General features: G+C 43.2%; 1 protein-coding gene across 6 annotated transcripts in view; it reads left to right on the top strand.

Annotated features, from left to right (window-relative positions):
- Window positions 1–19,585, top strand: part of PKNOX2 (PBX/knotted 1 homeobox 2) — a 711,797-nt gene that overhangs the window by 637,270 nt on the left and 54,942 nt on the right. The window lies entirely within an intron of this gene.

Genomic DNA, 19,585 nt, shown 5'->3' with positions numbered 1-19,585 from the left:
TTCCACTTGTTTATTTTTTGTATTTCTCTCAGCCTGGAGCATGGCAATAGACTAAGTGGCTTCATTTCAGTGTCTAACCAGTCGTAGCTTCGTGCATGTGCACAGACCTTTCAGTATTCGGGATGGAAATACCACACAGGCACATTTATTTCTTTAAAAACAAACCTTGAAACTTTTCTGTTGGGCTTAGGTTTTGCAAAGCTTTTTTCCACAAAACCTAAATTTTGGGTCAATTTGACCCGTCATGTGCTCCTTGAAAAGGTCTTGCATGACAAAGATGAATATTTATTATCAAGGAAAATGAAGTGCAAAAGACAGCACCAATGCTCCATTATGGCTACTCAGAAAAAAGTCACAAAATCAGAAAATGCACGGGCGAAGGCGTGTGCAGCAATGTTAATGCAGGGCTTGTCTACATGATATGGCAGTGCACACTTAGAAGGCTGTGATTTCTCAAGTGAACCAAAGGGTTACCCACTAAGTGGCCTGTGTTGACCCTGCTGGTGAAAACTAGAAGTGCCGTGGTGCACATTAACACGATAAAGTACTACGCTAATGTGCAATAGGGAACTTTTAGTTCATGCATGGGCCAGTTAGTGCACAACATCTTGATGCGCTTGTGCATTGCTGCACTGTGTAGACGAGCCCCCAGTGCTGTTGTACATCCTGTGGATTTTAGGTGTACATTTTATAACTTAAGGAAAACTATATTAAGATATACAATTAACGAAACAAATAGAGAAAACCACACAACTGTGCTTAACACAGGGCCCGATTATCCCTCCGGGGGAAGATATAGAAAAAGGAGCTAAGAGGGAGGAAAACTCTGTGTAGCTACCCTTTTAGCAAACTGGGTGGATAGTGTTCACTAAATCTTGTGGATCCCTAGGTGCCCACCTGAACCATGGCTGATTAACTGGAGGACAGGGTCATTAGTGTGGAGATCTTGTAGCTCCACAAAGGTTGTGGCTCTCCAGTGAAGCCACACTCCCTCCTGCTTTTATACCCTGGAAAGAAGTATTCTCCACCATGGAGGGGACCCACAGAAAGACTCCCAGTGATGATAGTAGGCTTTTGATCAGTTCCTACATGCCTGCCACGTTTCCAGATCCAGCATATCTTTGTGCTAAAAGGAGCGGTTGAGCGTTCTGAAAACAAGAAAGACCATTTTCTTACATATTAGGAAACAGATAGGCAGCCAGTGAAGGACTCCGAGGAGGGGTAATGGGTTGTGCAGCCTGTCCCTACCCCTCAGAACTCATAGTAAAAAGCTAAGTTGCTCTGAAACTCAAAATAATAAACCATACCTTATTTTCCTATCAAATCTTTGTGCAATTGCTGTGTCAGCAACCTGGGGGTATGGTTTCAGTGTGGAGGTTTGTTTACCTAAATGCAGTAAAAGTACCTTTGTCAGGGTTCCCTCCCCACACTGAACTCTAGGGTACAGATGTGGGGACCTGCATGAAAGACCTCCTACACTTATTTTTACCAGCTTAGGTTAAAAACTTCCCCAAGGCACAAATCCTTCCTTGTCCTTGGATGGGTACTGCTGCCACCACCAAGTGAGTTAGATGAAGATTCAGGAAAAGAACCACTTGGAGTTCCTGTTTCCCTAAAATATCCCCCCAAGCCCCTTCACCCCCTTTCCTGGGGCAGCTTGAGAATAATCTACCAACCAAATAAGTAAACAAGATCCTTAAAAAACAGAACTTTATTATAAAGAAAAAAAAGTAAAAGAAGCACCTCTGTAAAATCAGGATGGAAGGTAACTTTACAGGGTTATCGGATTCAAAACACAGATGATTCCCCTCTAGGCAAAACTTTAAAGTTACAAAAAAAAACAGGGATAAACCTCCCTCTTAGCACAGGGAAAATTCACAAGCTAAAAACAAAAGATAATCTAACGCGCCTTGCCTTCTTTACTTACTCTTTTTGCACTATTGAGACTCATTTTAGGATGATTTTAGGAGGCGTTTTCTGACCTGATGCTTCTCTGCTTCCCCAGGGAACACACAAAACAAAGCACAAACAAAGCCTCCCCCGCCCCAGATTTGAAAGTATCTTCTTTCCCCATTGGTCCTTTTGGTCAGGTGCCAACCAGGTTATTTGAACTTCTTAACCCCTTACAGCTAAGGAGAAATTCTAGGCTACCCTTAGCTGTATGGTTATCACAACCTTCATTTATGGTTCCGTTATGCAGAGCACAGAAGGAGTGGCAGCTGATGATATCAGTGTACACATAGTGGGAATGCAGTCCCAAATCCCAGAAAACATAGTTACCCATAACTATCAAAGTAAATCAGAAGTATATGGGAATAAAAACATAGCTGACATGGATGAGAATGTTTACAAACAGCTCTATGTATCATAATACAGTATCACTTTTAGCATACTCCTGCCTGCCTGCCAGCTCTGATGATATCAGTGGTGCATCTGTTGTTGCAGACGGAACTAGACTGGGCAAATATCAGGAAAAAATTATTCCTGAAGAGTTGGTTGATTCTAGAATGCCAAATTTGCAGTGCATTTGCCAAGCATTACATTGACTTCTCATAGAATCATAGAATCACAGAGGTGGAAGGGACCTCTGGAGGTCATCTAGTCCAACCCCCTGCTCAAAGCAGGACCAATCTCAACTAAATCATCCCAGCCAGGGCTTTGCCAAGCCTGACCTTAAAATCTTCTAAAGAAGGGGATTCCACCATCTCCCTAGGTAACGCATTCCAGTGTTTCACCACCCTCCTAGTGAAAAAGTTTTTCCTAATATCCAACCTAAATCTCCCCCACTGCAACTTGAGACCATTACTCCTTGTCCTGTCATCTGCTGTCACTGAGAATAGTCCAGAACCATCCTCTTTGGATCCACCTTTCAGGTAGTTAAAAGCAGCTATCAAATCCCCCCTCATTCTTCTCTTCCGTAGACTAAACAATTCCAGTTCCCTCAGCCTCTCCTCATAAGTCATGTGTTCCAGACCCCTAATCATTTTTGTTGCCCTTCGCTGGACTCTTTCCAATTTTTCCACATCCTTCTTGTAGTGTGGGGCCCAAAACTGGACACAGTACTCCAGATGAGGCCTCACCAATGTCGAATAGAGGGGAACTATCACGTCCCTCGATCTGCTGGCAATGCCCCTCCTTATACACCCCAAAATGCCATTGGCCTTCTTGGCAACAAGGGCACACTGTTGACTCATATCCAGCTTCTCGTCCACTGTAACCCCTAGGTCCTTCTCTGCAGAACTGCTGCCTAGCCATTCGGTCCCTAGTCTGTAGCGGTGCATGGGATTCTTCCATCCTAAGTGCAGGACTCTGCACTTGTCCTTGTTGAACTTCATCAGATTTCTTTTGGCCCAATCCTCCAATTTGACTAGGTCCCTCTGTATCCTATCCCTACCCTCCAGCGTATCTACCACTCCACCCAGTTTAATGTCATCCGCGAACTTGCTGAGGGTGCTATCCACACCATCCTCCAGATCATTAATGAAGATATTGAACAAAACTGGCCCCAGGACCGACCCTTGGGGCACTCCGCTAGATACCGGCTGCCAACTAGACATGGAGCCATTGATCACTACCCGTTGAGCCCGACAATCTAGCCAACTTTCTACCCACCTTGTAGTGCATCCATCCAGCCCATAATTCTTTAACTTGCTGACAAGAATACTGTGGGAGACCATGTCAAAAGCTTTGCTAAAGTCAAGGAACAACACGTCCACTGCATTCCCTTCATCCACAGAACCAGTTATCTCATCATAGAAGGCAATTAGATTAGTCAGGCATAACTTGCCCTTGGTGAATCCATGCTCACTGTTCCTGATCACTTTCCTCTCCTCTAAGTGCTTCAGAATTGATTCCTTGAGTACATGCTCCATGATTTTTCCGGGGACTGAGGTGAGGCTGACTGGCCTGTAGTTCCCAGGATCCTCCTTCTTCCCTTTTTTAAAGATTGGCACTACATTAGCCTTTTTCCAGTCTTCCGGGACTTCCCCCGATGCCATGAGTTTTCAAAGATAATGGCCAATGACTCTGCAATCACATCCGCCAATTCCTTTAGCACTCTCGGATGTAACGCATCCGGCCCCATGGACTTGTGCACGTCCAGTTTTTCTAAATAGTCCCGAACCACTTCTTCCTTCACAGAGGGCTGGCCACCTCCTCCCCATGCTGTGCTGCCCAGTGCAGCAGTCTGGGAGCTGACCTTGTTCGTGAAGACAGAGGCAAAAAAAGCATTGAGTACATTAGCTTTTTCCACATCCTCTGTCACTAGGTTGCCTCCCTCATTCAGTAAGGGGCCCACACTTTCCTTGACTTTCTTCCTGTTGCCAACATACCTGAAGAAGCCCTTCTTGTTACTCTTAACATCCCTCGCTAGCTGCAACTCCAGGTGTGATTTAGCCTTCCTGATTTCATTCCTACATGCCCGAGCAATATTTATATACTCATCCCTGGTCATTTGTCCAATCTTCCACTTCTTGTAAGCCTCTTTTTTGTGTTCAAGATCAGCAAGGATTTCACTGTTAAGCCAAGCTGGTTGCCTGCCATATTTACTATTCTTTCTACATATCGGGATGGTTTGTCCCTGTAACCTCAATAAGGATTCTTTAAAATACAGCCAGCTCTCCTGGATTCCTTTCCCCCTCATGTTATTCTCCCAGGGGATCCTGCCCATCAGTTCCCGGAGGGAGTCAAAGTCTGCTTTTCTGAAGTCCAGGGTCCGTATTCTGCTGCTTTCCTTTCTTCCTTGTGTCAGGATCCTGAACTCGACCATCTCATGGTCACTGCCTCCCAGGTTCCCATCCACTTTTGCTTCCCCTACTAATTCTTCCCGGTTTGTGAGCAGCAGGTCAAGAAGTGCTCCGCCCCTAGTTGGTTCCTCCAGCACTTGCACCAGGAAATTGTCCCCTACAGTTTCCAAAAACTTCCTGGATTGTCTGTGCAACTTCCTGGATTGTCTGTGCAACTTCCTGGATTGTCTGTGCAATTCTTTGACCATCTGCCCCCTGCCTTATTAGTGATGAGACCACAGGGTAGCATCTCTTAGGGTAATTTACACACTTCCTAAGATGTCTACATTTGCTCCCTTTTTGTTATGAGTGCTCTGTGCACCTGCTAGCTAGAGCAAGTAGGGAATCTGGCTGCATCAGATATAGAGATATCAGAAAACCAAGCACCTATGTACAGTGGTGATGGGAACATTGGAAACCCAATGCTGGGATGAAAGTACTGGTAGTTATGGAAACCCAAATAAGGATCTGTCCCACACATACACCATCTCTCTATATGTATTATCTTCTATCTGCTCATCACCCTGGTAACTTTTCAGAGCTCTTAGTGGCAGATTTTCAAAGGGATTTAGGCACATAAAGATGCAGATAGGTGCCTATTGCGATTTTCAAACACTGATGCCTATGAAAATCCCACTAGGAGTCCTGTCTGCATCTTTGGGTGCCTAAATACCTCTGAAAATCTGACCCTTGCTTCATAATTTTACCAGAATGTATGGCCACTTCACATTCTTGCCCTGCCAGAGAACAGCTAATTTTTCTTGTACACTGTTTTCACTAGATTAAGAATGTTTTATTTCTGTTGCTTCTGCCATGCAGGCATTACAAAGGCCTGCACATCATGGATCATAAAATACCATATACAAAGCTACATTAGAGGCAATAGAAAAGAGTTGGACCTTTAACAAAGTCATACATTTCTTTGTTAATTAAACTGTCCAATAGAGATAGAGAGATGCTGAAATGTTGGGCAGAATTCTGAACTTGCATACCTCCAGTAAATGCTGGTGGGTAGGCAGCACAAGGGCCTGCATAATTGCTTTATATGACAGGGATGTCCCAGGACTTTGTGTCCCCAGGAGAAAACCCCATAGCAGTTCTCAAGATCAAAATCCAGAACCACCAGAAGATTATACAGTTTGATCTGAGTATTTTGCAGCACTTTGGGGGCTCCCCTGGCTCTCCCTCCACAACTCAAGAATTTCCTGGGCAGAGCAGGAGGTATGGTTCAACTCCAGGTTTTGCTGTCTGTGATGTCTAGGAAGATCTGGGGGTTGGGGGAGATGGAACCGGCCATTGGAAAAGCACCCTTCCTGCGTGGTACTACATCAACTTCAAAAATACCAGTTCCTTAATTCCAGTCAAGTATAATGACCTTGCAGATATGGTCAATAAAGAGAACACCGATGTCCCACCCTCACACCGACTGTGACTGCCCTGTAGAGCTCCAGCCAGAGGAAAAGATCCCCTTTGGGCATATTTACCCTTTAGCAGAACCCAAGCTCAAGAGCCTTTGAGATTGCAGGAGCCAGCAAACAGAGCTATAAACAGGGGAGTGTGAGTGAGAGTTTGTAAGGGGAGTTGGGGGGGAAGACTAAGAGAGCCAGGCAAAGGAACAGACAGTGAAGGGACTATGTGCTGGTCTGGCAGTGTTTTGGTGCTTGTTGGGGGTTTGTTTTGCTGTGGGGTGTGGTATTTTGGTTTGGTTTGTGTTTCCCAGACTAATAGGACTTAGGTGAGAAGGCTATGACAGATATGAGGCAGCAGTGGTAGTGACCCAAGCAGTGGAAGATACAATGAAGATGACTGGATGTAGAAGCTGCGGCATGTACATGATCCTGGAGGGGGGACCTGAAAAGAGTTTCATCTGCATGAAGTGCGGCCTGATAGAGCTGATGGAAGAAAAGATCCGAGGATTGGAAATGCAGGTGGAAACTCTGGTTGAGTTTAGAAAGGGGTTCGAGCAGATGATGGGGCAAAGACATGAAGAGGCTGAAGGGAAAAGCTCAGACTTGCAGATGGAAGCAGGACCAAAGAACTCTGAGGGGAGACTGCTGGGTGAGGAAAGTGGACAGCTGAAACGTATGACTAAGAGAACCAGGCAGAGGAAAAGATGGGCTAGTAAAGGAGAAACAGAGCTCAGGAACAGGTTTGTGGAGTTGGAAAATGAAAGAAGGGGCACAGCAGGTGGTCACTGAAGGTGAGAGGGCAAGGAAGAAGAGAAAAGCAGCTAGTCCTATAGGAAGAGGGCAAGAGTCAATGGAGATAACAACACCAAATATGAGCCCCAGGAGGATACAGGATGGGTTGCAGAGGATTGCAAGGGACAATAGGAATCAAGAGGACTTGCAGCCAGAGGGAACAGGGGATAGACTGGAGAATCGTACCATCACCAGGAAAAGGCAGGTCTATGTGATTGGGGACTCCTTACTGAGAAGAACAGACAGGCCTGTAACAAGAGCTGATCCAGAGAACAGAAGGGTGTGCTGTCTGCCGGGTGCTAAGATACGGGATGTGGACCTGAGGCTGAAGAGGATCCTAATGGGAGCAGGAAAGAATCCACTGATTGTCCTTCATGTGGGAACAAATGATACGGCTAGATTCTCACTGGAAAGTATCAAGGGAGACTATACCAGGATAGGGAAGACGCTTAAGGAAATCAAGGCTCAGGTGATCTTCAGTGGGATTCTGCCTGTTCCTAGAGAAGGGCAACAAAGGTGTGACAAGATTATGATGCTCAACAGATGGCTCAGGCAGTGGTGCTATAAGGAGGGCTTTGGGATGTATTGCCACTGGGAAGCATTCATGGACAGAGGACTGTTCTCTCAGGATGGACTTCACCTGAGTAAGGAGGGCAATAGACTTCTAGGATGGAGGATGGCACAACTGATCAAGAGACTTTTAAACTAGGAATCTGGGGAGATGGTTGGGAGACGTCTGTGGTGTTTAGATGCTGCTGGTAATTATTAGAACTGGGAGCACTGACTGTTGGGAGTCCGAAAGGACAGGAAACAGGAAGGAGGGGGGGGGAGTTGAGGAGGTGGAGTGAGAGCTACCAAGGGTGCAGCAGCAGCTTGGTAAAGAGGTTTCCACTTTAAAAATAAAGTCCTATTGAAGTTTGTTAGTACCTTGCCTGGTTGCTTCAACATTTTGGCGATGAGGATGAATCTTCTGCCTCTGAACCCACCTTTCTGCAAAGCCCAGGTGAGCCTCCAATTGCTTTTACTGCCTGGATCCATATGTTTGAGACTTATCTGCTTGCAATCACTGCTACAGAGATTTCTGAAGTAAGAAAGCATGCTCTGCTAATCCACTGCCTAGGAGCAGAAGGGCAGCGTATATTTTACACTTTTCCCCTTGCAGATGATAAACATGAGACTGCACTCACTGCATTAAAGAACTTTTTTGTGCAAAAAATGAATGTACTAGCTAATTGCTACAGATTTTGCCATCATGAGCAGAAAACAGGGGAGACTATAATGCAGTATATTGCTTCCCTGAGGAGTCTGATTGTAACTTGTGACTTTGGGACTATGGCAAATGAGATTATTAGAGACCAGCTCATTGAGAAAACAACCATGCTTCGTGTAAGAGAACGCTTACTTCTAGAACCACAATTTACACTAGAAAAAGCAATAACCATTGCTACTCAGATTGAGTCAGCTACAGCTGAAGCCAAAATAATGAGCATGGATATAGGATGCGCAGTCCAGGCTGTGACTCCTTTGCAGAAAAGTTCACTATCGCTGCAGAGAAACGATTACAAGAGGAAAACTAATGGAAAACCACCAAATCAGCAAATTCAAAATAGAGTAAAAGCATGCTTTCGCTGTGGATCCCCACAACACCTTGCAAGCTACACAGGATGTCCGGCAAAAGTAGCTCAGTGCAATCATTGCAAAAAGATTGGGCATTTTGCTAAAGTATGTCGCAGCAGCCAGTTCAATCAACAGGTGCATGCAGTTACAATACCAGATGTTACTGTGCTGAGCGTGGACAAAATCACTACTGCACATATTCCAGAACAAATAAAGTGCAATGTAAATGTTTCCGCCATACCCTCAGGCAAATCACACTCTATTCAGCTAATGTTGGGCACTGGCTCAGCAGTATCTATACTACCTGATTCCATCTATTTGCATTACTTTAAAGATGTGCCTCTTACTGAACCCAAACTTCACTTGGTGTGCTATTTGAAAAACCATATTCCGGTATGTGGCTGGCTGCCAGCAATAGTTACTTTTGGTGATTGCTGTGTAACTGCAGAGTTCTACATTGTCCACAAAGGCCCTCCTATCCTTGGCACAGATGTATTGGCTACTTTAAATCTCAGGGTAGCACACCAGTTTCAGCTGGGACCCAACACCAGGTTGGGGAGAAACTCAGCTGTGCTTATGGGTTTCTGCATAAAGTTAAAATGAGGAACAATGTGATGCCTGTACAACAGAAGTTACAGCACTTACCATTTTCAGTCAGGGAAGCTGTTTCAGAGGAACTTAGAAAACTTGTTCAAAAGGGCATTATTGAAGAGATTGACTCCTTGGAATGGGTTTCACCTATAGTAGTGACGCAGAAGAAGGGTGGAGGCATTTGCCTTTGTGTGGACTTAAGGGAGCCAAATAAAGCTATTGTGATTGACAGCCATCCTCTTCCTCACATAGAAGAAGTATTTGCAGAACTCCGTGGAGCAAAGATGTTTTCTACTCTTGATTTGCAGAGCGCATACTATCAGGTTATGTTGCATGAAGATAGCAGAGACCTCACAGCATTTATTACACATGAGGGACTATTTCGTTTTAAATGTGTTCCATATGGTCTTGCATCTGCCCCAAGTGCCTTCCAAAAAATGATGTAATTGATTCTGAAGAATCAACATGGAGTTCAGTGCTATCTGGATGATATTATAGTGTTTGGAAATACTTCTGAGGAGCATGACAATAACCTGCAGTCTACTAAACTGCATCAGCAAAGCAGGCCTCAAGGTCAATAGGTCCAAATGCAAGTTAAGACAAACTGAACTCTCCTTTCTGGGGCATACAATTTCACAGGCTGGACTAAAACCTTATCCAGATCATATCCTGGCTATTTCAAATGCTCCTTCTCCAACAGATTTGCAAACCTTACATTCCTTCTTGGGTCTTACCTCCTGGTATGCAAAATTCATTGCCAATTATGCTTCTGTCATTGAACTGTTACGAGAATTACTACGGAGACGTTCAACCTTAGAGTGGACAATGGATGCACAAGCTAGTTTCGAAACGGTGAAAGACTTGATTGTACATAGTCCAGTACTTGCACTATTCACTCCTGCATTGCCCACAATTGTAACTACTGACGGCTCTGATTATGGACTTGGGCCTGTCCTCACACAACTTCATGAGGACAACACAGAGAGGACTGTTGCATTTGCTTCAAAGACACTAGGTAATGCTGAGAGGAAATATTCTACAGTCCAAAAAGAAGCACTTGCTTGTGTCTGGGCTACTGAAAAATGGAGAACTTACCTGTGGGGGCCGCACGTTCAAGTTGCGCACAGACCACAGCCCTTTGACAACGTTGCTCACCACAAAAGGACTGGGAAGAGCAGGATACCGTATTGCTAGATGGTCTGCAAGACTACTCTCTTTCAATTATGAACTGGAATATAAGCCTGGAAACCAAAATGTGGTAGCTGATTGCCTTTCTCGTCTGCCTTTGCCTTCACCAGATGGTCCACCGGAGGATGAGGATGTAGTAGTTGCGCTTATTACAAGGACTCTTACTGCAGTTACAAGAGAACAATTTCAAGCTGCTTGTTCAGCGTGTCCAATTCAACAAAAACGATGGGAATTTCTGACAAAGAGATGGCCCAGTAACCCTAAAAACCTTGACCCAGTTTTGCTGCCTTATTTTAAAGTTCGGGATCAACTTTCTTTGCTTGATGGCTGTGTGCTACGAGGTACATACCAGCTACTTGTGCCAGAAGAGTTACAGTCAAAACTCATACACCTGGCACACAATACTCATCAAGGAATTGTCAGAACCAAACAATGACTATGGGATCTGTATTGATGGCCAGCGATGGACTCTCAAACTGAAGCTCTCATAAAATCCTGTGTCACTTGCCAAATGCGTGATAAGACAGCAGTGACATATACCCCTCCATTACAGCCTGTTCCTCTTTCTGATCCTGCATGGGAAAAAGTGGCGATTGACATTATAGGACCCTTTGATACTGCTCCAATTGACTGTCGTTTTGCCATCACCTTAATAGACTATTTCAGTAAATGGCCGGAGGTAGCGTTTACATTGCAAATCTCTTCTGCTACAGTAATTAAGTTCCTCTCTTCAGTTTTTAGCAAGGAAGGTAACCCCAAAGAACTGGTTTCAGATAATGGTAGTCAATTTACTTCCCTGGAGTTTGAAACTTTTCTAGCAGAGAGGAACATTTTACACAGAAGGTCATCCCTATATTACTCTCAAGCCAATGGGGAAATCGAACGGTTTAACAGAAGTTTGAAAGAGAGTTTGCAAATGGCTAAACTGGAAGGGCGATTGTGGATAACCTTCACTACTGATTTCTTGCAAGCATACCGGGCTACACGACATGCCACAACACAAAGATCACCCACAGAGTTACTGCATGGGAAACAGATGAATACTAAACTGAACATTGCTGGACTGTTAAAGGCACAACCTGATGCCCTAACCGAGGATGATCTGAGAAAAACAGTTGAACAGAACCACGCAAAGTATAAGGCTTTCACAGACAAGCAGCGGGGTGCTAAGGAACCAAAGTTTGAGTATGGTTCCTTCGTTAGAATACGAAAACCTGGAATTTTATGCAAAGCGGACCATAAATTCACAGCTCTTCTTAAAATCATAGAGAAGAAGGGACCTTACACCTATCGAATTTCTGATGGGCGGGTATGGAATGCTTCTTATCTTGCACCTGCCTATGCACCAAGAGGAGATTATGCCTACACCCAGTCTGCACTGGATGACTTCACTGTAGTATCAACACAACAAGACATTGCACTGGAACCGGAGCTTGAGAGACGGCCTGTCAGACCCAGACGACCACCTGTCTGGACTAGAGACTATGTTATGTAGTATCTACAGTGTTTTCAGTGTAATATTTCTGCCAAAGTATAGTGTCTTGTTTCATATTTGTTCCTGTGGTTAAAACAACAATGTTTATTTTAATTGAGAGAGTTTCTTAAGAGAGGAGGGAATGTGGTGTTTAGATGCTGCTTGCAATTATTAGAACTGGGAGCACTGGCTTTTGGGAGTCTGAAAGGACAGGAAAAAGGAAGGATGGGGCGGGGGGGGGAAGTTGAGGAGGTGGAGTGAGAGCTACCAAGGGTGCAGCAGCAACTTGTAAAGAGGTTTCCACTTTAAAAATAAAGTCCTATTGAAGTTTGTTAGTTCCTTTCCTGGTTGCTACAACAATGTCCAGGTAATCTCCATGCCGGATTTTAACACTGAGAGGGAAGAAAATGAAGTAAGAAAGGATACAGTCGTGGGTAGGAGAATGGACATAAAGAGGAAGGGCAGTGTGGATACCAGTCTAATAGGTTATACTGGCTGTAGAATGACTGTGCCTAATCAGGTAAAGAATGTGAGCGAGGCCAAACAGCAAAAATTAAGATGTTTGTACACTAATGCAAGGAGCCTAGGTAACAAAATGGAGGAACTAGAGCTACTGGTGCAGGAAGTGAAACCAGATATTATAGGGATAACAGAAACATGGTGGAATAGTAGTCATGATTGGACTACAGGTATTGAAGGGTATGTGCTGTTTAGGAAAGACAGAAATAAAGGCAAAGGTGGTGGAGTAGCACTGTATATCAATGATGAGGAAGACTGTAAAGAAATAAGAAGTGATGGAATGGATAAGACAGAGTCCGTCTGGGCAAAAATCACATTGGGGAAGAAAGCTACTAGAGCCTGCCCTGGGATAGTGCTTGGGGTGTGCTATAGACCGCCAGGATCCGATTTGGATATGGATAGAGCCATTTTTAATGTTTTTATTAAAGTAAATACTAATGGGAATTGTGTGATCATGGGAGACTTTAACTTCCCAGATATAGACTGGAGGACAAGTGCTAATAATAATAATAGGGCTCAGATTTTCCTGAATGCGATAGCTGATGGATTCCTTCACCAAGTAGTTGCTGAACTGACAAGAGGGAATGCCATTTTAGATTTGGTTTTGGTGAGTAGTGAGGACCTCATAGAACAAATGGTAGTAGGGGACAACTTTGGTTCGAGCGATCATGAGCTAATTCAGTTCAAACTAAATGGAAGGATAAACAAAAATAGATCTGTGACTAGGGTTTTTGATTTCAAAAGGGCTAACTTTAAAAAATTAAGGAAATTAGTTAGGGAAATGGATTGGACTGAAGAACTTGTGGATCTAAAGGTGGAGGAGGCCTGGAATTACTTCAAGTCAAAGTTGCAGAAACTATCAGAAGCCTGCATCCCAAGAAAGGGAAAAAAATTCATCGTCAGGAGTTGTAGACCACGCTGGATGAGCAAGCATCTCAGAGAGGTGATTAAGAAAAAGCAGAAAGCCTACGAGGAGTGGAAGATGGGAGGGATTAGCAAGGAAAGCTACCTTCTTGAGGCCAGAACATGTAGGAATACAGTGAGAAAGGCCAAAAGCCATGTAGAGTTGGACCTTGCAAAGGGAATTAAAACCAATAGTAAAAGGTTCTATAGCCATATAAATAAGAAGAAAACAAAGAAAGAAGAAGTGGGACCGCTAAACACTGAGGATGGAGTGGAGGTTAAGGATAATCTAGGTATGGCCCAATATCTAAACAAATACTTTGCCTCAGTCTTTAATGAGGCTAATGAGGAGCTTAAGGATAATGGTAGGATGACAAATGGGAAGGAGGATATGGAGGTAAATATTACCACATCCGAGGTAGAAGCCAAACTCGAATAGCTTAATGGGGGCCCAGATAATCTTGATCCAAGAATATTAAAGGAATTGGCACACGAAATTTCAAGCCCATTAGCAAAAACTTTTAATAAATCTGTAAACTCGGGTTCTATCATATGACTGGAGAATTGCTAACGTATTTCCTATGTTTACGAAAGGAAAAAATGTGATCCGGGTAACTACAGGCCTGTTAGTTTGAAATCTGTAGTATGCAAGGTCTTGGAAAAAAATTTGAAGGAGAAAGTAGTTAAGGACATTGAGGTCAATGGTAATTGGGACTAAATACAACATGGTTTTACAAAAGGTAGATCATGTCAATCCAATCTGATCTCCTTCTTTGAGAAGGTAACAGATTTTTTAGACAAAGGAAACTCAGTGGATCTAATTTACCTTGATTTCAGCAAGGCATTTGATATGGTTCCACATGGGGAATTATTACCTAATTGTAAAAGATGGGGATCAGTATGAAAATTGAAAGGTGGATAAGGAACTGGTTAAAGGGGAGACTACAATGGGTCACAATGAAAGGTGAATTGGCAGGCTGGAGGAAGGTTACTAGTGGAGTTCCTCAGGGATCTGTTTGGGGACCAATCTTATTTAATCTTTTTATTACTGACCTTGGCACAAAAAGCGGGAATGTGCTAATAAAGTTTGTGGATGACACAAAGCTGGGAGGTATTGCCAATACAGAGAAGGACTGGGATATCATACAGGAAGATCTGGATGACCTTGTAAACTGGAGTAATAGTAATAGGATGAAATTTAATAGTGAAAAGTGCAAGGTCATGCACTTAGGGATTAATAACAAGAAGTTTTGTTATAAACTGGGGATGCATCACTTGGAAGTAACAGAGGAGGAGAAGGACCTCAGAGTATTGGTATGAGCCGCCAATGTGATATGGCCATGAAAAAAGCAAACGCGGTCTTGGGATGCATCAGGCGAGGTATTTCCAGTAGAGATAAGGACGTGTTAGTACCGTTATACAAGGCACTGGCGAGACCTCATCTCGAATATTGTGTCCAGTTCTGGTCTCCCATGTTTAAGAAAGATGAATTCAAACTTTAACAGAAGGGCTATTAGGATGATCCGAGGAATGGAAAACCTGTCTTATGAAAGGAGATTCAAAGAGCTTGGCTTGTTTAGCCTAACCAAAAGAAGGCTGAGGGGAGATATGATTGCTCTCTGTAAATATATCAGAGGGATAAATACTGCAGAGGGAGAAGAATTATTTAAGCTCAGTACCAATGTGAACACAAGAACAAATGGATATAAACTGGCCATCAGGATGTTTTGACTTGAAATTAGATGAAGGTTTCCAACCATCAGAGGAGTGAAGTTCTGGAACAGCCTTCCAAGGGAAGCAGTGCGGGCAAAAGACATATCTGGCTTCAAGACTAAGCTTGATAATTTTATGGAAGGGATGATATGATGGGATAGCCTAATTTTGTCAATTAATTGATCTTCAACTATTAGCGGTAGATATGCCCAATGGCCTGTGATGGAATGTTAGATAGGGTGGGATCTGAGTTACAACAGAGAATTCTTTCCTGGGTATCTGGCTGATGAGTCTTGCCCACATGCTCAGGGTTTAGCTGATCGCCATATTTGGGGTCGGGAAGGAATTTTCCTCCAGGGCAGATTGGCAGAGACTCTGTGGGTTTTTCACCTTCCTCTGCAGCATGGGGCGTGGGTCACTTGCTGGAGGATTCTCTGCACCTTGAAGTCTTTAAACCATGATTTGAGGACTTCAATAACTCAGACATCGGTCAGGGGTTTGTTACAGGAGTGGATGGGTGAGATTCTGTGTCCTGCGTTGTGCAGGAGGTCAGAGTAGTTGATCATAATAGTCCCTTCTGACCTTAAAGTCTATGATTCTATGACTAAAAACTTTGTCCAGCCCTCCAAATTGCTTAAAAGAGCCCCTATCTGTTCATTGAAAAGGAGGACAGAACATTGCATTTCTGTGTTGATTATCAGGCCTTGGAACACTACTACGATCAAGAACCAATATCCTCTCCTGCTGATCAGTGAGCTTCTAGAAAGGTTTAGTGTGGCAAAGTTCTTCACCAAGCTTGACCTGCATCCATGAGGGTGACAATGGGGGAGGTAGGGGAACAATAACAGAAAATGTGGAAGTAGCAGAGGACCAAAATGACTTCTTTGTTTTGGTTTTCACCAAGAGGGTTGGTAGTGATTGGACATCTAACATAGTGAGTGCCGGTGAAAATGAGGAAGGATCAGAGGCTAAAATAGGGAAATAACAAGTTAAAAATTATTTAGAAAAGTTAGATGTCTTCAAGTCACCAGGGCCTGATGAAATGCATCTTAGAATACACAGGGAGCTGACTGAGGAAATATCTGAGCCATTAGCGATTATCTTTGAAAAGTCATGGAAGATGGGAGAGATTCCAGAAGACTGGAAAAGGGTAAATGTAGTGCCAATCTATAAAAAGGGAAATAAGGACAACCCAGGGAATTACAGACCGGTCAGCTTAACTTCTGTACCCGGAAACATAATGGAGCAAATAATTAAGTAATCAATTTGCAAACATTTAGAGGATAATAAGGTGATAAATATGGATTTGTCAAAAACAAATCTTTAAAAAAGGGAAGAAGGAGAATTCGGGGAACTACATACTGGTCAGCCTCACCTCAATCCCTGGAATAATCATGGAGCAGGTCTTCAAATACTCCATTTGAAGCACTTGGAGAAGAGGAAGGTGATGAGGAACAGTCAACATGGATTCACCAAGGCAAGTCATGTCTGACCAACCTGATTGGCTCTGTGGCTATGGGGAAAGTGGTGGATGTGATATACCTTGACTTTAGTAAAGCTTTTGATACGGTCTCCCACAGTATTCATGCCAGCAAGTTAAAGAAGTATGGATTGGATGAATGGACTATGAAGTGGATAGAAAGCTGGCTTGATCATCAGGCTCAATGGGTAGTGATCAATGGCTCCATGTCTAGTTGGCATTGGAATGCCTCAGTGGTCGGTCCTGGGGCCGGTTTTGTTCAACATCTTCATTAATGATCTGGATGATGGGATGGATTGCACCCTCAGCAATTTTGCGGATGACACTAAGCTGGGGGGAGAGTTAGATATACTGGAGGGTAAGGATAGGGTCCAGAGTGACCTAGACAGATCGGAGGATTGGGCCAAAAGAAATCTGATGAGGTTCAACAAGGACAAGTGCAGAATCCTGCACTTAGGATGGAAGAATTTCATGCACTGCTACAGGCTGGGGACCAACTGGCTAAGTGGCAGTTCTGCAGAAAAGGACCTAGGGGTTACAGTGGACGAGAAGCTGGATATAAGTCAGCAGTGTGCCCATGTTGCCAAGAAGGCTAACAGCATATTGGGCTGCATTAGTAGGAGCATTGCCAGCAGATCAAGGGAAGTGATTATTCCCTTCTTATTTGGCACTAGTGAGGCCACATCTGGAATATCTTTCCAGTTTTGGGCTCCCCATTACAGAAACGATGTGCAGAAATTGGAGAGAGTCCAGCGGAGGGCAATGAAAATGATTAGGGGGCTGGGGCACATGACTTACAAGAAGAGGCTGAGGGAACTGGGATTATTTAGTCTGCAGAAGAGAAGAGTGAGGGGCGATTTTATAGCAGCCTTCAACTACCTGAAGGGGGTTCCAAAGAGGAGGATCTAGGCTGTTCTCAGTGGTGGCAGAGGACAGAACAAGGAGCAGTGTTCTCAAGTTGCAGTGGGGGAGGTCTAGGTTGGATATTAGGAAATTCTTTTTCACTAGGAGGATGGTGAAGCACTGGAATGCTTCGGAAGGTGGTGGAATCTCTGTCTGTAGAGGTTTTTAAGGCCTGGCTTGACAAAGCCCTGGCTGGGATGATTTAGATGGGGTTGGTCCTGCTTTGAGCAGGGGGTTGGATTAGATGACCTCCTGAGGTCTCTTCCAACCCTAATCTTCTATGATTCTATGTATGAGGTGTGACTAATGTGCTAAAAACAGTAGTGTAGTCAGTGCAGTGGCATTGGCTAGCCATGCTGAGTATTTACTCACGAGGTTCAAGCAGGTTTGTACTCAGGGTGGGTAGGTTTGCTGCCACTGCCCATGCTTCCACAGCTACGCTACTGTTTTTAGCTCACTAGCTTGATGAGTTCAAGCATGAGTGGGTCTGCATGAACTGGGACTGAGCCCCCCAACTCTAATATCTGTTCACTGGATGTTTTCTTGAAGCTGGGATTTTTAGGTTGTCCATTCCCTGCAATTGGCTTCTGGTGCAAAATAATTAAAAAGCACTAGACAGATTTTCTGGTGCACCATGTTACACACCAATTAATACAGATTTAGGCAATTAGCACTGTTAGAAAGAGACCCTAGGGCATTCTATGCAGCTTGTCCTAATTATCCCTGAAGCTGTGGGTTTCTAAATTATGTATTTTCTAATCTAATAGCTTTTGGCGCCCAAATATTTACTTTTTTTGCTCAGTTTAGAAGTTAATCTGGTTCTTCCACCAGCCATCATCAGGATACCATGGTCATCATAACTCATTTCAGTAGCCTCAGCCCACTGGACCGAGGGTCCAAAGTGCCAATTTAGGAAAATGTTTCAAAAGAAATGTGGATGCAGATATAAAAATCTCCTAGCGACAGAATGCTATCTGAAAAATATGTACTGTATTTCATAGCAAATGCTAGTGTTAATGCAATTTTGGGAAAAGGAAACTAAGTACTCCAAAGTAGGAAGTCATTATTTAAATATGACAGTTTCAAAGATAGAAATGCTCCTAGAGATTGAGGCAATGCCAGATATTAAGGATGGCTCTGTATTCTAAACCATAGAAGACTTGAATTAATTTAAAAAACAGAACAAAAATGTTTCAATTTACCAATTTAAAACATTCATGCCATTAAACTACTGTACTGATTTTCTTCAAACTTGGATTGCTTTTTAAATCTCATTGAGACTTAAAAATGAAGTCAAATCTCAATGTATGGTAATATAATTTACTATATTTAATGGTTTATAACAAAATCCATTTTGTATTATATTATAAATTGTGTTTACTGACAAATTGTGTATAATGAGCTAAAGACAGAATATATTTTAAAGAATTAAATGTGTAGAGCTAAAATTGAGCTTTCAATTTTAACTCTATTGAATACGGAAGAACTCTTAACTTAATTTCTCAGCCTCCACAGCATTTATAGTTAATTTGTATACAGTTTCTTTGGTGTTTTCATTTAAAAGAAAGAAAAAGAAAAGGAAGAATTATTATTTGGCTTGGTGCCTCATAAATCCATCTGCTTTTGACTAAAGCTTTCAGTGCCTAGGAAAATATACTTCATTTGTCCATTTGTTTTAAAGGAGCAGAGCTTAGAATTTTAAGCCAATTTGTTACCTGGTTAAACATGAGTTACATAAGACATGGGCCTGAAAGGGACCTCCTGAGTCATCTGCCCCACTATCATAGACTTATTCAGCTCCATTTTAAAACCTCTTACTTTCCTCGCCCCAATGGCTCCTATTGGGACATTGTTCCAGAACCGCACTCCTCTGATAGTTAGAAACCTGCTTCTAATTTCTAGCCTACCTTCTTGGCACTAACTCAAAGCACACATATGAAGGAGGAATTTATTTTAATACTGTCCCTATTAATCATCAGTCATCATGAAAACAAAAGAACGGCCATACTGGTTCAGACCAGTGGTCCATCTAACCCAGTATCCTGTCTTCCAACGAAAAGAACAGGAGTACTTGTGGCACCTTAGAGACTAACACATTTATTTGAGCATAAGCTTTCGTGGGCTACAGCCAAAATCATCAGATGCATGCAGTGGAAAATACAGTAGGGAGATTTTATATACATAGAGAACATGAAACAATGGGTGTTATCAT

The sequence above is a fragment of the Chelonia mydas genome, chromosome 22 (assembly GCF_015237465.2).
Source record: "Chelonia mydas isolate rCheMyd1 chromosome 22, rCheMyd1.pri.v2, whole genome shotgun sequence".
Classification (NCBI taxonomy): domain Eukaryota; kingdom Metazoa; phylum Chordata; order Testudines; family Cheloniidae; genus Chelonia; species Chelonia mydas.
This window is presented reverse-complemented; position numbering and strand designations above follow the sequence as displayed.